The sequence below is a fragment of the Falco naumanni genome, chromosome 3, assembly GCF_017639655.2.
Source record: "Falco naumanni isolate bFalNau1 chromosome 3, bFalNau1.pat, whole genome shotgun sequence".
NCBI lineage: Eukaryota > Metazoa > Chordata > Aves > Falconiformes > Falconidae > Falco > Falco naumanni.
In genome coordinates this window covers 32,010,686-32,033,304 of record NC_054056.1, presented here as the reverse complement: position 1 = coordinate 32,033,304, position 22,619 = coordinate 32,010,686, and the positions used below count along the sequence as shown (strand labels likewise).

At 42.2% G+C, this 22,619-nt stretch overlaps 1 protein-coding gene across 1 annotated transcript in view; it reads left to right on the top strand.

The window, feature by feature from the left end:
* Positions 1-3,606: 3,606 nt before the first annotated feature.
* The window catches only part of CDH20 (cadherin 20), a 116,691-nt gene continuing 97,678 nt past the window's right edge, over positions 3,607-22,619 (top strand). Inside the window, exon 1 of the mRNA XM_040587217.1 lies at positions 3,607-3,919. The gene's annotated coding sequence lies outside the window, so the exon portion shown is untranslated. The remainder of the gene's footprint in view (positions 3,920-22,619) is intronic.

Here is a 22,619-nt window from a genome sequence, read left to right as displayed (position 1 = left end):
GATTTTATGACTGTACATATTCCTTTCTCCATTCTTGTTATAAATGCATTGTCTTTATACGTCACTTCTTCAGCAATGTGCAGTTTTGTTTTATTGCTTTGGAAACTTACTGCTTTTGGGTGATGACCTCATTTTATCGTTCAGGATAGGGAATTCTTTTTATTTAATATTCACCTTTTCCCTTTCTCAAATAGATTTGTAGTGCCCTTAGAAAATGTTGCATTTTGAAAAGCCATTGTTTATTGCATAATAAAAAGCAATACAGTTTGGGTTATGATTAACTGCAAAAGCAAAACAATGGTTAAATGAGCACCCAATATATGAAAAAGCCATGAAGGTGCTACAAAATCTGTATCGTATCAATTCTTCCAACACTTCCTGGTGCAAATATCTGGTTCTAGTATTTGTAAAGAATGAGCATTTCATATTAGCCATCTGTAAAGTGATATCACAACACAGCCCATATCTGCAAAATCCAAAACCTTTTTTTTTTTTTTTTTTTTTTTTTTGGAGGAAGAATCATGAACAGAGCTGGATAAAGTGAGGCACAGGTATAAGACAGAAACATAAAAGCTGCTGTATGACATGAAATGCAACACAAAAGTGGAAAATAGTTGTTTTACAGCTTTCTCCTCTCTTGTTCCTTCACCTCTGGCATTTAGGTAACTTGTAACTCATACCTCATTTCAGTCCTGCAAGACAGAAAACTATATGAACACATAAGCAATATCCATATATAATGCTTCTTCTTCCAAGTCCTCCTTGTAGGAGAACAGTGCAAATAGCTTGCAGCATACAAAATTCTCCTGTTCAAACAGTGATAGAAAAATGTTTCTTTCATCTCTTGGAAAGCCTCTAAATTTTAAAACTTCTCAGCATGCTGCATTCCTTGGTGTTTTTTACTCTATTTTGCATGGGTTTACTATTATGTATAGTACGGAGGCATCAAGTATTGGAGAGAAAAGATTCAGTCCTTTCATGTAAGGACATTTAACCACAACTGTGCTTAATAAAATGCTTTATATTCCAGAATTGATTTTTATGGTACATGTAAGGTTGGAACGTTAAGGTCAGTTTCTTTAATTTAAAATTGTAATTTTATTTGTTATTTTTGAGGAAGGAGATGAGATACATTTTCACCCACGTGTTCTGCACATGATATGTGCCTGTGCATGTTTGAAATCTCTCATTTTTCCTGAAAAAACTTGGTGGTTGAAACCATATAATGTTGAGACAGGTGTGTTTGTGTTGAGACATTCTTTGCAAAATGCACTCTCAAATCTGATTTCTAAGGCATAGGAGAGCACTCTTCAGATTGCATGATTTAGCCCTCAACTAAGGGGGGGAGCACTAGGCACTCAATGAAACTGTAAGTTCCTCCTATTTTACTGTATATCACAAACAGCTCTTAGAAAAGATGAGCCACAGGCACATTACTGACACGTGTCCCTGTAAAGGAAGACAACACGAGGCAGACATCAGAGTACGCAGCCACATCTGCTGTAATAAACACAATGTTTGGACAATCCATTCAGCTCTATATGTGAAACTGAGGCTCTCATATATTAAATGTGTAGATTTTTTCCAGTGCTCACTCTGTATGTTGTAGAATTCTTTGGGGTTTTGTGTGTCACATACGAGTGCTGCATTATGTGCTATATATTAAACCTAAATCATAACCTTAAACAATAGACAGTATCTGCATTTTAGTTTCATGGTGCTGTGGTATATCCCATAATTAAAGTGTCCACTGCAGTCACCATTCTGTTAAAGCTGTCATATGTATTTTGTTCTATTTTTTTTCCCCCCTTACTGCAGTCTAACTGGAGGGAAAAAAAACAAACTCACAGACTACCCTCAAACTGAGATGCAAACTCTTCAAGCGGCATCTGTTTAGCCTTTTAAATTATAATGATATGTATTCTGAGTATACTATATTGAAGCAGAAAAATAGAGACCACAAGAAAGAAGTATTGGGAATAAAATTCTGGTCTAGAAAAAAATACACACAGATTCAGTAACCAGCTCATTCATTTCTAGTAAGAGGTCATTGCTTTTGTAATCAGACTCCCAGCAGTAATGCTGTACTGATAACTTTCCAGGATGTTATTACAAGTATTCTGTCCTAATATTGTGGAAAAGTGGTACTGAGGTGTGTGTTTTGCCTTATCATTACCAGAAATGCGCTGAGTCTCTGACGCTGACCAGCAATGCTGATGAGAGCCATTTCTGCCTCCTTGGACTGTTATGCTTAAAAATGTTCAATCAGCCTGAGAAGCCCAAAGATAAACATGCAATAAAGGAAACTGGGAGACCATCATATTGCTTCCCAACACATCAAAGTATTCATTTATCATAGCTGCAATTCATCATTTGATTTGGGCACTTTGCCAGCATACAAACCTCCAACATCTTCTCTCCAGAGATTTGACTGCTCTTTTTCTTTTGTAATGCTGAAATGACTGTGTTACGATCAATATGAAAAATGCGGGCCCAGAAAACTAGCCAGTGTGACCTTAGTTCTGCAAATAATCATTAGTGCAAATCTGGAGAGAAAAAGACCCAAGTCTTGACTGTATAATCTGAATCTTCATCTCAAGATCTAATTGTTGAGGGACTGGCAGTGTCCCAAGGAATTGATAATGAGATTTAGAGTCTCCTACTGCCAGTAGGCTTGGCCACAGACTGCTGGGGCACAGCTCTGCTCTGAGTTTAGTGGAGCTGCTTGAGATTTACCAATTTAACTGAGACGGGGAATGGGCTCTGCGCTGGCACCGAAAAGAAGTTATTACTACAGGGAGCGATTACAGAGGTAATAACCTTCTCACACCCCAGTGGACAAGTTTCCCAATGTCTTTCACATGTACATGCCATCAAAGTTGGTACAAGTTTGCTACCTTGCCACACTGTGCAGAAAGATGAAGGCTGGCACAGGGACGGTGTAAGAAATACCTGCCCTCCTCGATACTTCATGTCAAGATTGAGGCAAATTGGTAGGCAGACAGGGTGCCTTGTCCTGCTGCTGTCTTTGCTGCTGTTCTGTGAGTAGGGAGTATTTCAGCAAGCCTGGCAGCTTTTATGAACACTAAAATGATCTTTAACTGTGGACGTAAAACCCCTTTATTATTTGGTTGTTTTTCCAAAGTCTTACACAAACCCTCCAGGAAACTGCACTGTTCACCCTCATAAAAGTGGCTCTGACATGAGTTTCAGGATGTTTATTAACTAAAATTGAGCCCTCTAAAGAAATTCAGCTTTCATCTCCGCACCCTTTTTGTTAAACAAACCAACGCTTCGTCTCTCCGGTATTGCTTCTGGTCCGCCTCGGCAGCCCATTTTCCCGCAGCCCGAGCGGTGCGTGTTGCAATCCTCCCGAGATGTGACAAGCCCTGTGGCAAGGAGGGAGGGACACGGGGCTGCTTCCCCCACCGCCGCCGCGGAGCTGCGCGGGGCCCGGGGGCAGCAGCTGGGGGGGTTCCCCGGGAAGGAGGGCGGAAGGGGGGCGCGGGGGGGCGGCGGAGGAGGGCGCAGCTCCCCGGCACCAATCGCCCCCCGCAGGTCCCCGCGGTACCGTTAGACCCGCCGCGATATTCGCGGAGCCAGGGGCAGCGGCGGCCGCTTCCAGCGGGGGCAGCTCCGGGCAGCGGGGCGGCCGTGAGCCTCCCTCCTCCTTCTCCTCCTCCTCCTCCTCCTCCGCCCGCCGCGAGCCCCGCGCCCAGCCCGCCGCGCAGCGCCGCGCAGCCCCCGCGCCCAGCCGCCCTCCGCACCCGAGCCAGGAGCGGGCGCAGCGCTGCGCGCAGGCGGCCGGCGCGACCCCTGCGGGAGGCGCGGCGGGGCGCGGCGGTGTGAGGGGCGCAGCCGGCGGCGGAGGGAAGTCCCAGCGCCCGGGAGGCAGCCGGGAGCTCCTGCACACGGCAAGGTAACGCGTCCTGCCCTTCGGGGACTTCGGCTGCTGCTTTTTCCCTTTTCCCCCCTCTTTTTTACCCCCTTTTTCTTTTCTCCTGTCTTTTTGGTTTCGCTTCTTTTATTTCTTTCTTCTTTTCACCCTTCTCTTTTTTCTTAGGCTTTTTTCCTTCTTCTTTTTCTTCTTTTTTTTTTTTTTTCCTAGGGTTTGTTGTGGGGTTTTTTGGTCTTTTTTTCCCGGTTTGTTCCTTTCCCCCATCCCAGCCCCCGCCCGCTCCCTTCCTTCTTTCCCCGGCTCCCTAGCTGCCCAGCCGCAATCAGAGGGTGAGCAGGAGGCGGAGAGGGTCGGAGCAATCCCACACCGGGTCGCTCTGGAGTTTGCCTGGGACAGTCCTCCCCCGCTGCAGGTGCGCTCCCGCGGCGGGCCGAGCCGAGCCAGGCCGGGCGGGGGGTGTCCCCACCGGGACCCCGGGAGCAGGGCGGAGCGGGGGCGGCGGGAGCTGCCCGGCGCACGGAGCGGCTCCCTCCAACTTTCCCGGGGCGGAGGCGGCGGGGAGCCGGTAGCCGCCGCGGGGGCTCTCGGCAGAAAGCGGAACACCTACAGAGAAAGGTGTGCGGGGGGCGGGGGGTGCTGCACAGCGGAGCTGGAAACTGCCCCCTCGCCCCGCCGGGGCTCCCGAGGAGGAACACACACCCCCTGCCCCGGCGCCGGGGGGGGTCCGGGGACTGCGGGGCTCGGCGGGCGCTGCGGGAGCGGCGCGGAGGGGGTGCGAGGGGAACACAAATGGTAAAAGATACGGAAGGAAGAGACCCAGTGGCTGGGACATAAATCAGGCAGAATATATGGGGAGTTGATGAGAATAGGTCTTTTCACCCTTAAAAAAAAAATAGCCACTTTGGAAGAGAAAAAGGAGACTGATTATTGGCATCCAGCTCTGAAACCCAGGCAGCTGATGCTGAGGGGTGCCAAAGGGAGCAGTTCTTCTTGGTTTAAAAACAGCAAGACAGTCTCTGCCAAAGATTGCTGTAAACACTGAATAAAGATTTCATTGTGGCTTGGTGTGACTGGAATAATTAGACAGTTAATTGTTCATTCTGATCTTAAAGTGCAGTAATCAGTAGTGCACGGTAGAAAAAATACGGGGAAAAGGAAAGAAAAATAGCCATAGGAAAATGATAGGGAAATGTATCACTTTTTCCTCTTCTGCAGGTTTTCTTTCTCTTTTTTTTTTTTTTTTTCCTTGTGAGAATGAGAGCACGTGGGTCCCGGTCTATTTAGCTAGAGAACACCTTTGTAAAGCTAGGGTGTAATTGTGCTTTTGCTGCCACTGTGTCAACATCATTTCGGGCTGGACAAAATCAAATTATGAGACTTAAAGAAATCCTATTTTATGGAAATGAAATCTGAAGATGGCTGGAGAATGAACATCTTAACTAGATTGACTAATACCAATTAATGCATTTTACTTATGTGTGCACTTTATTGCCAACTCAGCAGGGATGAAAGCTAATGGTGCCAGCTTTTGTGCTGCTCTAAGACATTTTTCAGGCAGGCACACAAGGTTTTAATGGTAAACTGTGGAGTTTGTAACACTGTGATTGTGTCCCCGTTCAACTCGAGTTCCTTGCAGCGGTGACTCTTTCATGGCAATCTAATGAAATGATCTCTTGTTACACTGTGTTAGCTATTCCCTGTGACACAGCAGGAAAATACAACCTGCGTGTGTCTGTACCGGAGGTGGTTATAAGTTGTCGAGCAAGACGCACTTAGAAGCAACAGAATATGACTTACTGATACTAACTGAAAGATGGCACCATAGGCAAAAAATGTTTTTCTTTCCTGTGTAGCGTGTTATTTCCATATATATACATTTGTGATAAGAAAGCATAAGAGTGGATTAATTATCAGACAGGGCGGAAGGATGTTATGTTTAAAACAAAGAAAACTTAACAGAACAGTCCCTCGTCATTTGAGCAAAGTAAAAGAATTACTTGAAGTCTTATTGTAAAAGAAACAGACTCATCCTTCATATAACTTATTTGACTTTAGAGTAGTTATATGAAAGATGCATTTGGCATGGAGACATCCACACAGCCTGCCCACCCATCATAAATAAATAAATAAATGTGTTGGAATTGGACAAGGTTTAAAAAGTAATTCAGTTAAGTATAATTTTCTGTCCCTGCACATGCAGAAAGCCAGGAGTTAGCCATTATAGGAAAAAAAAAAACACCCAAAAAGAGAGCTTTAATTCAACTCTGAAAAGTAAAGTGATTTGTTGTATTTTGCTGAAGCTGTGTTTGTTCAGGGTTTTGACCTGCACTTTGTGAGATTTTTGTGGAAAGTCACATGGAAAACGTGAGGCGTATTGTCTAACAGCATAAAACCAATATAAAACACTGCAGTCTTCACCCAGGTCACAGTGATTAGAAGAGTAAGGACAGAATGGTTACTCCAGAATTTTACACAAAGTGGTGGTAAAAAAAGCTCACACCAACTGGGTCTGTAAGGGCCGATGTTCAGATCTGCTTTACGAGCATTTTTATTAAGCTGTTGAATGTGCTCTGGCCTACCACAGTGGTACTCAGTATTCTGTCTATGAAGAGTAGTCCTGATTCAGTTGCAAGCTGTATTGAAAGGACGTCTTCAAGGCATTTTACTTACTAGTACAGTCTAGAGGAAGATGTTGCTAACTTTATTTGCACCTATCTAGTCCAAGAAACCTAAAGATGTTCTACTCTTCTTACAGAAATCCAAAAAGTGTGATCAAGTGATCGCATAAGAGACACTGCTCAAGTTGCTGCTTGCGATGTTCTGACAGAGGATGTTTCTAAAAATCTGTATAGTGTATCCTCTACGCAAATACCATGTTAAACTCTAGAATAATCTGAAGACCAGTAACAAGATTTTGAGAGGTCTGAAGATTTTTTTCCTCCATTTTCAAATACAAAATTTACCAAGTGTCTCCTCGTTTCTCTAAAATGAATCAAAAACATGCTTTGGCCATCACAATAAGTTTGGGAAGAGGTTTTTCTTGCATTGTTATACTTGTTTAGCAAAGTACGCAGAGGATTACACACTTATATTCAAGGAAAACATTTGCAAGCAAATTGTAGTTAAATCCTGAATATTATTTTATACCTAAAAGTTGTTTGGAATGCACAGTACGTCTTCATAATAAAATTGCATTGTCACAGATATAATTGTTATTCATAACAAGTAGTCTCACAAACAGATTCCATCCCTTTAAGTACTGAGTCTCAGTCAGGCCAATTATGACTAAATTACTGCATGTTCCTGCTGTATCAACTAATTAAAGGGTAATTAATAAAATGATAATTTCATTCCATGGCAATGTCTACATCTGGTTGTCATAGTGGAGATTGTTTGACATATGGTTAAATGGTCAGATACTACATTGTGTGAATGCAACATTTGCACAGAACACCTGTCAAGCCAGAGGAATTTTAACCCTTAAGATGTAAATTTCAAGATTCTCTGTCAATGTGCTCTCAGACTGGTTTGCTCATTCCCTCCACCTAGTCTTCTTACATGTTTAAGAAAATGTAATTCTCCAAGTTAATTCAAGTAACCCTTGGGGTGGGGGAAGAGCTGGAAGAGGACTTGGGATATTAGATTGGAAATGAAAAGTAAAATAGTAGTGACATGTCATTGTGGGAAATAAAACAGGTGGGTCTAAATTAAATTCTGAGAGGAGACTCCATTGGATCTTGTATTACTGAGAGCTTCCCCTTTAAGGAGTATCAGGCTGGAATTAGCATGGAGACAAAATTATCTTTTTTCCTGGATACAATTGTATGCCAGGATTAAGACTGAGGTTGTGGTCACAACAGCGTGGAAAAATCTGCATTGCAGCCTTCCCACACTGTACCTGTCATGTAGATAAAACAAAACTTAGCTCCTCAAGGGCAGTGACCATAAAATTCACACATACTAAAGAAATGAAACAACCTTTTATCAAGTCAACACATTATATGAATAAACAATCCTACATTGGGTACCTGATGTGTAAGACAATCTATGCACATACTCTGAAATATCAGTGGTTGAAATTTTCAAGGCAGCCCATATATATGGTTTTATACATAGCTTAAGGGAATATATCTTAAGTTTCAACACTGCCTTGAAAAATTTCAACCACTGCTGTTTCTAAGTATGCAGAAGACTGTATTTCTGTCCTTTAAAAGCATAAACTGTAAGTAGTGATACTTTAATGTGGGTTAAATGACACTTTCTTATCTGTACTGGGTCAAGCTGAATCCCTCATAAAACTAAGAAGAAGAAATGAAGAAACAGGCACAATGTTTTCCTTTTCTTCAGGAGAAAAAAAAAAAAAAGAAAGAAAAACCTTAAAAAGGGGAAAATAGCTAGTGCTTTCTCAGAAATCAAGCAAAATAAAAAGGATGCAGTAAACTGCAGGAAGACATGAAAATCTGTCTTTTCCCATGCAAACGATCCTCAATGAACAGTTCCCCCAGTGAATAGTCAGGGTTGCTCATCACCTCACGCGGTCAGGTGCAGAGCGTGGCCAGTGATGCTTATAAAGCGCTGTTTGTGTGTCTCTCTGAGAGCCTGGGTCCTGCTTCTTGAGAATTTCCAAGCACACGGATCCATCTCATTTTCATTCTACTCGTGTAACTCATTAACACCTGGAAAATCTTTTATAGCATTTAACTGCATCAGATGCACTGTCCGGCACATGTTTTCTTAATAGGGCTTTCACTGTGGTATTGTCAAAGAGCCCTTATGTCACAGCTGGGAACATGAATCTGTCATGTCAGTACTGTACCTTGGTTTAGACAGTAATAGTGTATGAGTGTGTTTTATGGAGGAGCTGAACATGCCCATATACTGCGTTAGCAGGGAAGAATGTGAAGCTTGTTCTCCTAAATAAAGATTCAGGCTGGTGCTAGTAGAGTACTTTGTACCATTTAAACACTGCTGCCTCTAAGGCATTGCACTTAAGGAAAGGGAAGTTTGAGGCAAGCAAGACAGTCTTAGTATTTTAGTGGTGTAATGCTGCTAGTTAATGATATGTCATCATTTACATTTCAGTGGGAAAAAACTGCCAGAGGTTTCTAATTCAGCAGAAACAACTTAACTAGAAGTTGATATGAAAGTCTTTACCCTGGGAATATTTGTTTTTAAAACAAGTTTGATTTAAATATATTTGGCAACATAAAAAGAAGGGGAAGCGAAGTAAATGTTTCCTAATTCCATATGCTTTTTGTGCCCATTAGATCACTGTAAACCCCAGTTTAAAATAGATTACTTTGTAGCTCTGTAATCAGAATGCCTTGGGTAATTAAAAAAAGGATAGAACTGTGAAAACTGACTGCGACGCATATATAAGACCTACTTTTTTCACAGGAATTTTTAACATAGTTACATACATTTCCTCTGAAGGTTAAACACTTAAAATTCTCCAGCTACAACACTACCAAGCATGTCATCATGGTATTCCAAAAGATAAAGCCCACCTCTGGAAAATGTTTGCAGACTTGGGAAACGGTAACTGTTGTGAAGGAGTTGACTCAGGTCCTCATTTAAAGAATGAATGGAGGAAAGGTGTGTGTATTTCATGTGGTCACAGGAGGTTCCAATTTGTAAACTACTTGTTTTGCTTTGAAAAGCTTAAGTATAGTTAATATGTAAAGAAATAAATTATAGGGGTTTCTGATACTCAGGGTGAAGGTATGCCGTCAAATGCATTCTGTGTGTTTAAATTGTTTGCCTCTGTTGTTTTTGTGATAGCTTTTTAAAAGCTGGAGCATGCAGGGGTTGATACCCTAAACAGTAAACAATCCAAGTTTAAGCTGGAATCAGTGAAACACTGAAATGTTCAGATCACAGGACTGCTTTCTGAATTTCTCTCTTGATTTTCTCCTTTTTGCCGTTTGTCTCGTTTCTGGTTTTTCTAACAGTGACAGCACTGAGGTGCTTTCGTGGGCCCATGCCGTTAGTTCACGTCCGTATTTTCACCAAAGAGGGAAGGAGTAAGGCTGGTTAGGGCTTCGGGGGGCGGGGGGGGGGGCTGCAAAGAACGTGTGGATTTGTTTCTCAGTAGGGACTTTCTGTAAATTATTTCACTTTTTTTCAGGAGGAGTGAAGCCCTTCTGTGTAGATGCTAATGGAGCAAGCACTCACCAAACTGTGTAGGGTTTGCCCTGCTGAACTAAGTAGCACTCGACAACATAGCCAAAGAGGTGCTAATAGTTTTCAAGTTGAGAGCACACCAGGGTTGAATTCTTCTACACAATTCGTTTTAGCCTACTACAGAAGCAAATCAAAGGTAAAAAATTAGTTTATGTAATTGTGGTGGGTTGACTCTGGCTGGATGCCAGGTGCCCACCAAAGCCACTCTATCACCTCCCTCCTCAGCTGGAGAGGGGAGAGAAAATATAAAGAAAGGCTTGTGCGTCAAGGAAAGGGAGAGATGACCCAACAATTAGTGTCATGGGCAAAACAGACTTGACTTGGGAAAATTACTTTATTACCAATGAAAATCAGAGAAGGGTAATGAGAAAATAAAAACTAAATCTTAAAGCACCTTCCCCCCACCCCTCCATTCTTCCCAGGCTCAGCTTCACTCCCAATGTTCTCTACCTCCTCCCCTCCAGCAGCGCAGGGAGACGGGGAATGGGGCTGTGGTCAGTCCATCACACGCTGTCTCTGGCACTCGTTTCTCCTTAGGGGGAGGCTCCTCACACTTTTTCCCTGCTCAAGCGTGGGGTCCCTCCCATGGGAGACAGTCATCCATGAGCTACTCCCATGTGGGTCCTTCCCACAGGCTGCAGTTGTTCACAAACTGCTCTGGAGTGGGTCCTGTCCACAGGGTGCAGCCCTTCAGGAACAGGCTGCTCCAGGGTGGGTCCCCCAGGGGGTCACAAGTCCTGCCAGCAAACTGGCTCCAGCCTGGGCTCCTCTCTCCATGGGCTACAGGTCCTGCCAGGAGCCTGCTGCAGCATGGGCTGCCCATGAGGTGACAGCCTCCTTCAGGCATCCACCTGCTCCGGTGTGGGGTCCTCCATGGGCTGCAGCTGGATATCTGTTCCACCATGGATCTCCACGAGCTTCAGGGGTACAGCCTGCCTCACCATGGTCTTCACCATGGTGAATCTCTGCTCTGGTACCTGGAGAACCTCCTCCCCTTCTTTCCTCGCTCACCTTGGTGTCTGCAGAATAGTTGCCCTCACATAGTCTCACTCCTCTCTGGCTGCAGTTTCTGTTGTGCAGGTGGGTTTTTTTCCCTCCTCTTAAATATGTTATCACAAGGTGCTACCACCATCACTGATGGGCTTGGCCTTGGCCAGCAGTGGGTCCATCTTGGAGCCATCTGGCATTGGCTCAACTGGACATGGGGGAAGCTTCTGGCATCTTCTCACAGAAGCCCTCCCTGTAGCCGCCACCACTACCAGAACCTTGCCATGCAAACCCAATACAGTAATTAACGTTTCTACATGCCTGGGTATTGTGAGACACAGTTAAGAACCCTTGCAATATGTAACTTAGTTACAGCAAAGCAAGTTAAGGATTGAGTGAAAGGCTTAACTTTTCCCTGCTTGTGTGAGTTTATTTTAGAATTGCGATCATGATGTAACATAAATTAAAATAGCAGTAGTAGATCACTAGTTGGCAAATCTCTTAAGAATAATATAGGTGCTTCACTAGGTTATTATATATGGAGTGCCTTCTGTGTGCTTAGCCTATGGATGAAATTAGTCTATTTTTTAATGTTAAGATACTTTTGAAGAGAAGTGCTTTAATAGGTGAAGTTCTGCTGACCCTCAGTGCGAATTAGGAGACTGACTTCTGGAAAGGGGAGGTTCCTAAGTGAAAAGAAGCACTTGCCTGCAAAAAAATTTTGAAGTTTTGCTGCAAGTGTCCTCCAATCCGTGCATAATCTGGAGGGCATTAACCATTCAAGTACGTATTATGTATTGCTTGACCTGTGGGTATAATATATTAAGGCTTCAGAGAAAAAGTATGTTTTTAAGGAGCAGAGTGAAGAAATAAGAATGAAATCAGTACACCTCATGAAGGGCATGTGAAGGGCAGACAAATGCCTCCCCAGAAAGGGAAGTCTGGGAAGAGTGTGTGTCAGTGATGCATGTCTGTTTTAGTTGGACACTCAGTTTCTTTCACTGTCAGAGGAGGGCTGCCTGCATCCACTATCTCCTGAAAGGAACCACTGCACTTACCTGTTTGGTTTGTGTTTCCCATATGGATTTGCTGTAGTCTTGTGTCTCCTTCAGAAAGTGATACAGAGGTGGACAGGCACCATGCAAACAACTAGGGGTGCCTGCTCCTCATGAACATCTCTCTCTAAGGCAAGGGGGAGTGAGCGCAGGCTCGTAAATTTATTCTGATAGCAAGCCTAGAAATCCTTTTTTCTGGGCACCCCATGGACACCCAGGGGAGATCCTGTCAAATGACTGGTACACATCCTTTGTAATGATAAGGGGAAGGTCTGCGAGGCCTATTGGAAGGTAGAAGTCAACTGCTGACATTATCAGACTAGCACCTGTATCCCAGAGCCCTGCACGCCTTACATCCCTGTGACCCTCCTCGGGAGGAAGGGCCACAAGGAGCAGACGTTGCCCTGGTAGAACAAGCTCCACACTAAGCACTTGTAGCGGAGGAGGCACACAGGCACAGTGCTGTAAGGAAGAGCTGAAATCAGCCTTCAAGCAGATGACAAGAGAGGATCTGTCAAACCAGCCATCAAGAGGACAGGGAGCATGCTGAGAGAAAACGATGATAATAGCGACAAAGCCTTGCAGAGACTGAACAGAGGAAGAAGCTGCAGGAGGGCAAGAAAACAGAGGATTTGTATAGTCAGGCAGAGAGAAAGAAATGACAAATGTCTTCATAAAATAACAGACAAAAAAGGACAGATCTGATCAGTGGCAGGTATAGAATTTGGCTCTGGCTTAGAGAGGGACTAATACAAAAAAAAGACAAATAACTGTTTCACACAGGCTTGTGAATGAGCGTGGCAGAAAGCAGAGCAGTTTGTGGTAACAGAGATTGGAATAACAGCATCTGGATCCCACAAGCATCTGGTCTCCAGGGTGAGTACAGGGTATTGGAGGGGTTTTATAGAAAAATCAGGTTCCCAGATTTGCGTGTGGAGTTTCGGGTTATAGCTCATCAATATGCCAACAGAAAGGCGTCTTGTCAGCAATGTGCCAGAGATATTAGGGTTACAGATGTAATGGAACCATTATATAGCAATGCTGGACTCAATCATGGCTAAACCTTTCTTGTGTAGTATAGGCTTTGGAAAGGTTAGTCCTCATTAAGGTGAGTTCAGGGGCATTGCTAAGGGTGCTGTGTTTATTTAACATGATTGTAGTTGAGGATCCGCTACTTTAGGTGGGCTGGTTGTGCTGACTTGTGCACATGGTACATCTCCATGAAGTTGAGGACCAAGGAACTGGATGTTAGATTCAAATGTATAGAAGAGATAATGGTAAAAAGAAAATTAAAAAAATAAAAAAAGAGCAGCTCAACAATGAGTTATCAGTCTGCCTGTTTTCCTTGCCTTTCCTTGCCCCATATAGTTCTCAAATGCCCTCTTGCTTGCTGTAGTGCTGCTCTGGGGCAATGGAAGGAGCTCCCATTAAGACTCGTTTGTGTTGTGATGACTGCTAAATATGTGTATATTAGTGAGGCAATGAATGAACCATGGCTAACAGTAGAGATACCCAGTATAGCTATTAACTGCTCCATAGGATTTGCCATCTCCATTCCATTTCATTAATTTTTGTCTTTGAGAGAAGGCTCTCTATTGCATTACCTCTGTAATCCCTTACTGGGTTGTATAGGTGTTTATGCAGAATAAACATATGTAATGATGTGTGGCAGGTAGGTGTTTATTTTTTATTACAAATTCCTAGCCTTAAATGCATTTTGATTAAAATCTTTTGCCACTCTAATCCTGTTTCTGATCAACTGTTCGACTACAAGGTCCTTGTTTTGTTGAAACATCAATAACTATAGTATTGAAAATAAGTTATAGTGCTCTATTTGTTTTCTTCTTCATGTGTAAATTTAGTAAAAGATCAGTAAAACACTCATAGATAACCATTTGAAATAGGTTTTTATGCTTTTTGTTCTCTTTCTTTTCCAAGATGTGAGTGCTTCAGTGTTAATACCCTTGCAGTGGGCAAAAAGTGATTGTCCCAGGAGTGCATGGCTAAAGTTTTTGAAGCTACTGTAGGATCTGGACACTGAAGTTCCCCTTATTTTTAATGATCGCTGAGTATCCAGATTCCTCATGTAGTTAGTTACCTACCAAATTGTCCTCAAAGTGTTGGTGGACAAAACCTGGTTTTATTCTGAGATAAATTATCTTCTTTTCTCCAGGGACTTACCGAGTTATTTATTGAAGAAGCAATTACCAAATGTCATAACATACTTGACTTACTAGCTGTGAATATCCAACCTATCAACCATTATATGCATTTAAAACTATTTTTAAGTCCGTTGGTCTTTCTTATAGGAACTCTCAAGAGGGAACTGAACCACCTAACTTCTGATTTAAAATATCATCCTATTCAGGATGATAGTTTTATTGGAAGACTCCCTGCATTGCAGGGCTCCGGGAGACCTAGAGGAAAGTCTGGTTCTTATATTAATGATTGGTGTCATCTCTGGCTAAACAGAGATCTTTGGTTCCGTATGCTCATGGCCTATTCAGACGCATGTCTGAAATCATTGCTTTGATGAACTTCTTTCTATGATAATTTACTCATCAGGGTACCATTTCACAACATCAGTCTGTTACTTGAAGAAAATTTACATGGTGTTGTGAAGTAGAATACAAATTAGAACAGTATTTTATGCAGAGATTATTTTTTTTCTGATGTGCTTTACTGCACAGATAGAGACCACTCAAAAAGCATCCCCCTGCTGCATAACCCTACTGCCAGTAGTAACTTTAGTAATAATTATATAGTTCTCCTTTAATGCTAGCAGCCTCTGTAAGAGTAAGAAATACAGGATAATGTAATGCTGCATAATCTGAATGTTCAGCATTAGAAAAATCTCTCATCAATGAAAAAAGGTAGAAAGTGGGTTTTTCTGAAAGCTCAATACTAGATGAAAGTATTTAGAAAAGAGACAATATCAGCAAACTGCAAAGGAGGATACGTTTGAAAGTTCTGGCCATATTGACCAATAAACAATTTATGGAGAGAACACAAACAAACCATTAGAATATTTTAAGACTGTAGCTTCTGACAAGTATACTTTATTTATGACTTTGCAGTACAATCTTCTCCAGTAATGTTTACAGGAAATCCAAAAAGAGAGAAAGGGGGGAAGAGGCAGCATTCCCAATGTTTTATCCTCTTGTCCTCTGCCAGGTGTGGGGTATTCTCAACATCAGTAAGATAACCTCAATATTCCTGTCTCAGAAAAACCTGCAACTAAAAGAATCGCAGGTGTGACACATTCAATATTTAAGGGAAAGCACAGGAAAGAAGGGTGCTGCTTTATCTGAAACTTGTACAATACTGTTGCTGCAGGCACAGCCAAGTGAGGCTGATGAAAAAGGAGGCAGGGATGGGGTGGGAGAAGCATCCAGCCTTAGCACAACTTCTGCCACTGTTAGGCACCCTACTGGCAAAGCCGAAGTTTCACAGTCTGATGGAACTGTGTGTCTAGATAAGGGCAGTCTTTGAGTTTGGCTCTGGATCTCCTGATACAACAAGAATTTTGTTGCTTTTGTCCACACAGTGGATCTGGGTGCATGAGGAAATACATAGTGTTTAGGTTTTTGAGACCGAAACACCAGGCAAAAATAAAACTTCTATAATAAGTTATAATTCGTGTTGTAGAGGTGCCTGCAGGTGCTGGGTATGTACAGCAAACCCCTGTGCTGTACAAACACATAGGACATAGCACTGCATCAAAGTGCTTGCAATCCAAATACCAGAGCTGAGAGATCACAGTTCTGTTTTGCCAGAGCCTAGATTTCAAAAGCATGTTTTAGAAGAAAACCAAAGCCTTTAGAAAATCCTCAGACAAAATTGCTGTAAGAGCATTCACATTTAAGAAGGAAAAGATCAAGATTTTGATTTGTGTCTCTCAGAAAGTCACAAGAGCGAGCCCTGATTTGAGAAGTCTTTCCCTAGCAAATGGTGAAGTCCATATGTTTCTGGTAAAAAACCCAGACTTGCTTTTTTTACTTTAAGGAGAACATACCTAGAAAATCAAAATGTTGCTGAACAAGTTCTGGCCAGTGGACTAAAAACAAAAGGCAGAATGAAGTTAGGACAAGCCCAGAGACCAGCGTGGGCCATCAAGGAGCAAGGTGAGGGAGAAGCCAAACACTGGAGTCAGTCCCCTACTTCCCAGTCCAGTACCAACAATTTGCCATCCCAAGACACCAGATCCTTTCCTCTTTCCAACCTGGGACAGAGTTTCTGAGCCATGAGTTGCAAGCCCTGGGGTTCAGAGGACAGCAACGCTCTTTGCTTTTGACACCCACCAGTAACACCGAAGCACTAAGGCGTGCTGGCGTAAACCCTGCTGTAACAGGCATCCCTTTTGACATCTTCACATCTTGGGATGAGGCTGTCCCACCACCCCATAGCCAAGGAGGGCTCCCTGTCTGGGCACCACTTCCTAGATCAGCACTACTTCTAGCCCACTGCTGGAGAAACACTAGTGTGGAAGACCTGGAGTAGAAATTAACACCTCAGGAGAGTCTTAGCAGTATCTTTCTGCTTTAAAAGATACTCTGACAGTGTTGGTTAGCTAGACGAGTGTGCCTCTAACAAGCCTATTGCACTTGATAAATGCTTCTGTATTATTATCCTAATTTTGCTGGATCTGATGAGCAGCTTTTGGAGTTCAGAGGCAGAAAAAGACAGCTTGAAAGATGGCTCTTATAAGAAGCTAATTGCATGCAGGGTTTTCAGAAATATTAGGTCATTTCCTGTTCAAAAGTTGGGTGTCTGTTCCTCTTTAGTGGCAACAAAATTAATTCTTCTGGGCCCGGGAAAAAAAAGGAGTACTTTGATTTTTACCAGTTAATGTGCTGTCGAGTCTTACTTCAAATAACATTTTTAAGTTTTAAAACATTCCACAAAGGAAGGGATATCATTTCAAGGATGAAGGCTGGTGTAAAATAATTCCAACAAAATTGATTATGTTATAGGCACTATGTTCATATGACTTTTGTAAAATACTGCTTTTTTAATGCTAATATTTCAGCAGTAGAAAAGAAATATTGCAGTTGAGTTCTTTTCTGGACACATACATAAAAATACCATTTACACCAGTAAAGCAATGAAAACAATGTGATTTAAGTGGGGAGAGATCTTTCCCCACAGGCCATATTCTAGTTTTAATTACATCCTATCTATCTTAAAGATCCAGGATTTACTATCTCAGGACAAACTGGTATCTGGGAAAATGACCCATGTCAGTATTTCAAAGAAAGATGTAAAAAATCTTTACACCCTGGCATGTCTCTATGTTATTCTGCTCTTCAATATATTAATGCGAGCTCCCTGGTTTCCATGGGGTTGTGCTGGTGAAATTAGAATGAGGTATCACTAATAGAAGGTCTGAGCTTTGTTCATGATAAGCAACTGATTTTTAACTGCTTGCTGGTCTCTGGATTTTTTAATTAATTTGTTGTTATTGTTGTGTTAGTGATGACCCCTTCTTTGGCTTGGTCATTCTGTCCATCATGATACATCATGTACAGATTCCTGATGAGGTCTTACTTATTAAGAGTTTCATAGAAAAGTGTTTATTTCCAGTGTGCTTCCTGATTCCCAGGTGTAAAACAATTTTTAAAACCAACATTACTATGAAAAGAAAGATGAAAAAGGTTGCTTATAAATAATACTTTTAAAACTTGTGGTTGCAAAGAAAAATTAACCTAAAATGCTTTTCAAAGCACTTTATCTACAAATCACACTGAGACTCTAACTTGATACCAGTGTTCTTACCTGGCATTCTGCCTTGATAGTCCCACTCAAAGGACAAAATGCAAACTGTAGTAAAACAACTAGGCTTGATCACAGAAGTGTCCAATTAAGTATTTTCATGTTGTTCATTAAATTTGAAAATATTCATAGGGAAAATGGACCTTTTGGCAAAATGCTCCACAGAGGAAAATCTGGCTGACATAGATATTTTCTATTTGGGATGAGATTTTGCAGTGGTGTGAAGCACCTGGAGAATAGCAGCACCATAAGACTCATGCCTGGTGGGGCTCTAAGCCTGGCAGGGGAGAAGGATCCAGGGGACAGATAGAGACAAGTAGGTCAAGAACATCAGCTCCCAGTTGTGGCTATTTAGGTGGAGTCAAGGTGTAATGTCACCACATCCTTCCTACCCTCCAACACTAAACATTTTGTTTCTGAAACTTCAAGATGACCCATTTCATAACTTAGAAGTTAACATATTTGCCTTCTTAAACTGATTTTAAAAACTTTATGGAGAAAGAAACTGTATTATTTTGGCTTTTTAACCTGACTCGGGAGAAATGCCAAATACTATAACTTCTTGCAAGATGAGAATTTTGTTTTTCAATCTGATATAAAATTGTATGATCATAGTAAATATTCTATCTTAAATCTCTTGTAAAAAAGGAAAAATAATAGGTACTGCTACGTTTCTTTTCGAATGTTCCTTAGCTAATCTAGACTTTATAGTTGGAGTGAGGTTGCAGTCATCACTCTGTGTGTGTGGAGAAAGCCTGGTCACCTGAACCTGTGCTCCAAAGTTTCCTTCATGCAGAAGAATATCTTCAACATTAAATTCTTCCAACATCAGCATCTCATAAAAGTGAACTCTGGGAAACATGTCAGAAATGTAATGGAAGAGAGAATAAGTAACCCCCAAAAGACTCATCCTTCATGAATACAGAAAGTTTTGAGGGTTTGGGAATCAACCCTTCCCAGTGAGCCCTTCCAGTGGGATGAAGAGCAGGAAATTCCAAAAATTCCTTGGCTTCAAGAAAGCGAATGTGACAGTCTCTTAATGCAGAGTGAGAGGTCCTGCCCTGCCATTTTTATCCGCTGAAGAATCATCCAGCTAATGTGTTAGTGCTATTTTTTCTGCTGATGATATCAATTAGATCCTTTCACTGCAGTTCTGTCATATACCCATCTTTTTTCCATAGACTTCTGTTTCCCTGTGGTACTTGATAATGACCCTAAAGTGGGCTCGCTATTACATGTGGTTTTAGCCTGAGCTTGTCCATAGGATTGAACTGTAGAGGTACTGGTTTGTGCAGCCTGTAGAAAGGCAAAGACACAAGGCTAAAAAGTGCCATCTGCCTTCCTTTTGTGTACTTCTTTCCTGATCTATACCGAAGGCACACAATATGCTTTAAATGTTTCCTGAACATCCTGGCATCTCTAACAGTGCATTTGCCCACTTAACATGTTTCAAAACTTACACTGATATCGTTTTTTTTCTATGTTTCCCTAGTGGCTGTTTGGAGAAAACCTCTAGATGACATGATATTAATCAGAAAAGAAAAAAGCCAATGATCAATAGAGTAGGTTTTACAATGTACTGTCCCAGCATGTAATATACCAAAGCAACTGACTGTTTCACAGTGTTGTCACAGGCAGGCATGTGCTCAGTGCTGGGCTTGGACCACTTTCACAAGTGAAGGGCGTGCGATTCTAGTGCATTAGCATCTCCAGCTCCCTGTGACAGTCTGTGAAGTTTGCACCTTTCTAGTAGCCGGTGGGAAGCTGCACCTTCTGGGAAGCCAGGCTGAGACCTTGGCACTAGCTCCCTCAGAAACTAATGACCATTGCGAACCCCACCACCTTCTCCTTCACAAGCGAGGTGCTTCTTTTTTTTTTTTCCTAACATATGGCAGTGTATAGATTTAAAACAACAAAAAGTCCTGCCAAAAAAAACACTGCACTGCATACCCAGTTTTCTCTTGAGAGTAGGATGAGAGGGAGAATAAACCACACATGGCAGATGTTGGTTGTTTAATGCTCTACAGGAAGGCACTCAGATGCTACAGTGACGTACGACCCCATGGGGAGCAGAGCAAAACAACTTCCATGCCCCCTTCCTCAGCAGCGTGAGAAGCAGGGCCGACGTACAGGTGGAAGCAGTCAACCTAAAAAGATGACCAGTAACAAGTGCCAACACTAAGCAGCCTTAGTGTTTCCACTAGGTAAAATCCTTCCTTTGGGTGATTTAAGTAGGACAGAACCCCATGCTGGGTTTCTTTTTGGGTGTGGGTGCCATTCCTGTGTGCACATGCGTGCGTGCGAGCATCACCCACTCTAACCCAGGCAGTGCACACTGCAAAAAGTTCAAAGCTTTTGGCTTCCTCTTCATTGCTTTTTTTCAGGGGCTGCCTCCTCTGATCTTTGCTTTTCATCCCTGGATTTACTTGGAAGGATTTCTCCCCCGTTTCCTCACGTGGCAGGTTGCATGCAGATTCGTTTTGCTGGTATTCAGTGACCATCCACATTGCTTTGTACCTAGTTTACATCTTCACAGGCTGTAATGAAACTGAGACTTGAAGGAGTAACTGGATAAGCAGGGCTCTCTCTCCAGCTGTCATGTCTAGTTGTGGCAGAAAACTGGTGTTTCATTGTAAAAGATGTTAATTTCAATCTGAGCTGTGGCTGTGTTGAGAGGAGCATAAAAGGAATTCTTGATTATCTATATCAGTACCGTTGTCCCCAGGGACAGGCTCTGAATCTTCAGATCACATATGGCAAGAGTGCTGTGATAAAATATGCATCAATAAAACTTTGCAATTTATGATAATAAAGGAGTGGAAACTTTTATACACTGTGATAATTATTCCTGACTGGTATTTTTTCCTTCCTTTCGTTCCTCTGTACGCCTTTATTTTTAAGCCTTTTCTGCCTGTTGCAGCAACGATTGCATCACTGAAATGGCGGGTTCACAAACTGTGGGGCTCACCTCGGTCCTAGGGCCCGTGACCTCCTGTAGGCATCAGTCTGTCCTCATGGGTTTTTTTGTTTGCCCTCTTTGGGAATTTTTTTGTTGTTGTTGTTTGCCCTCTTTGGGAATTGGAAAAATCTGCCCGAATTTGCCCTCTTTGGGAAGGCTCCACAGTGCTATCACTCCTCACTGTCTTCCCCTTCTGTGCATGCACATACACTACATCCACCATAAATTTTGGAGCAGCTTCCAGAAAAGATCAAATTATATTCCTCTGATCTTTCTTTGTGTATCTCATTACTATAATCGATGAGAGATGCATACATTTGCATGAAGGTAGCATTTGTCCCATATTGCATGTCACCTGCATTGTTTTAAGTGTATTTCATCTAAATAGAGTTTTTATTCTTTTGAAGTAGGAAAAATAATGATACGTTTACACTCCCAAGAAGTAAACAGTGGACTGTTAAATACAACCAGTATATTATCTGTGACCTTATTTTTTTTTTTCTTAGCTCATTATATCTTTGGTGGCCATAGTATGAGAGACCCTGTCTTACGCTTCAGCACACTTGATAGCAATTAATCATATGGCTTGAAACGTATGGCCTGACAGTACAAACTGCTTGCATGCTTGGGTTCTGGCTGACTTCAAAGGGACTTCCACATGTCGTGTTTACAGGCAGCTCTCCTTTACTGAACACCCGCACTGACATGTTTGCACAGCATCTAGCGCAGTGGGATCTCAGGCTTTACTGGGACACCTAAGCCCTGCTGTAACACAAATAGTCATTAGTACCGTCTGTCTCATGTTTTCCTTTTTTTTTTTTTTTTTTGATTTCTCAGTATTATACTTCAGTTGGTCTAACAGAAATAAATCAGCCACTCGTATCCTTTCCCAGGCTTATTTCTCTACAATTAAGAATGAGCTGGGGAACTACTTATGGGAAACAGTTTAGCCATGAGGCTACCTCAAGAATGTTTTCTTTACTGATGTTCACTTGACTAAATTGTGTGCTCCTGTGCAGTGGTAGCAAAGCACTCATCTTGAAGCACATGCTTATCTCCTATTGACTTCAATAGTACTTAATCACCTGCCTGAGGTTCAGCATGTGCTGAAGGGCTTTGCTCGTTCGTGTGCCAAGGCTCCCCTCAGGAAATCCATACCTGCTCAGTCCTGCGTGCTCAGCCTTGCCCCAGGTTTCTGCAGGTGCCTGGATTTCATCAGAGGCAATGACAGTTAGATCATTTGTGTAAGTGTTTAAGTGGACCTTGAGATCTTTAAAAATTCTGCTGAATCTGGGCATACCTGATTAAAAGAACCCAAATGTTTAGCAAAAGGAATGGATTGATTTGTAATAGGAAGGCTATTTGCAGGTACTTTCCTTTTTTTGTACAGCTGCAGTTGAAAAGTCGAAATGTAACACTACTAGTTCCACTTTAAGGAGTGAAGAGTGATTTAGGTTAAAAACTAAAAATTTCTAATTATACAAATGTAAGGAGGAGTGGGCAATAAGGCCAGCAGTGAAAACAAAAAGGATCTTGTGTGGATTTTTTCTACCTCTACATTTATGTGAATTAATAGGAAATTACAGACTGTTAGAAAGTTGATTGAATTTTGTTTCTTAACTTTGCTGTTTTTCATTAGGGTGATCCTAAAAGCAGGTGGCTTTCAATTAGTTTTGTTGACAGCGCTGGCTAATGTTGTAATGATCCTTGGGAGAGGGAAAGAAAAGAGATTTATTGCAGTAGGGATAAGCTAGGCCAGGCAAAA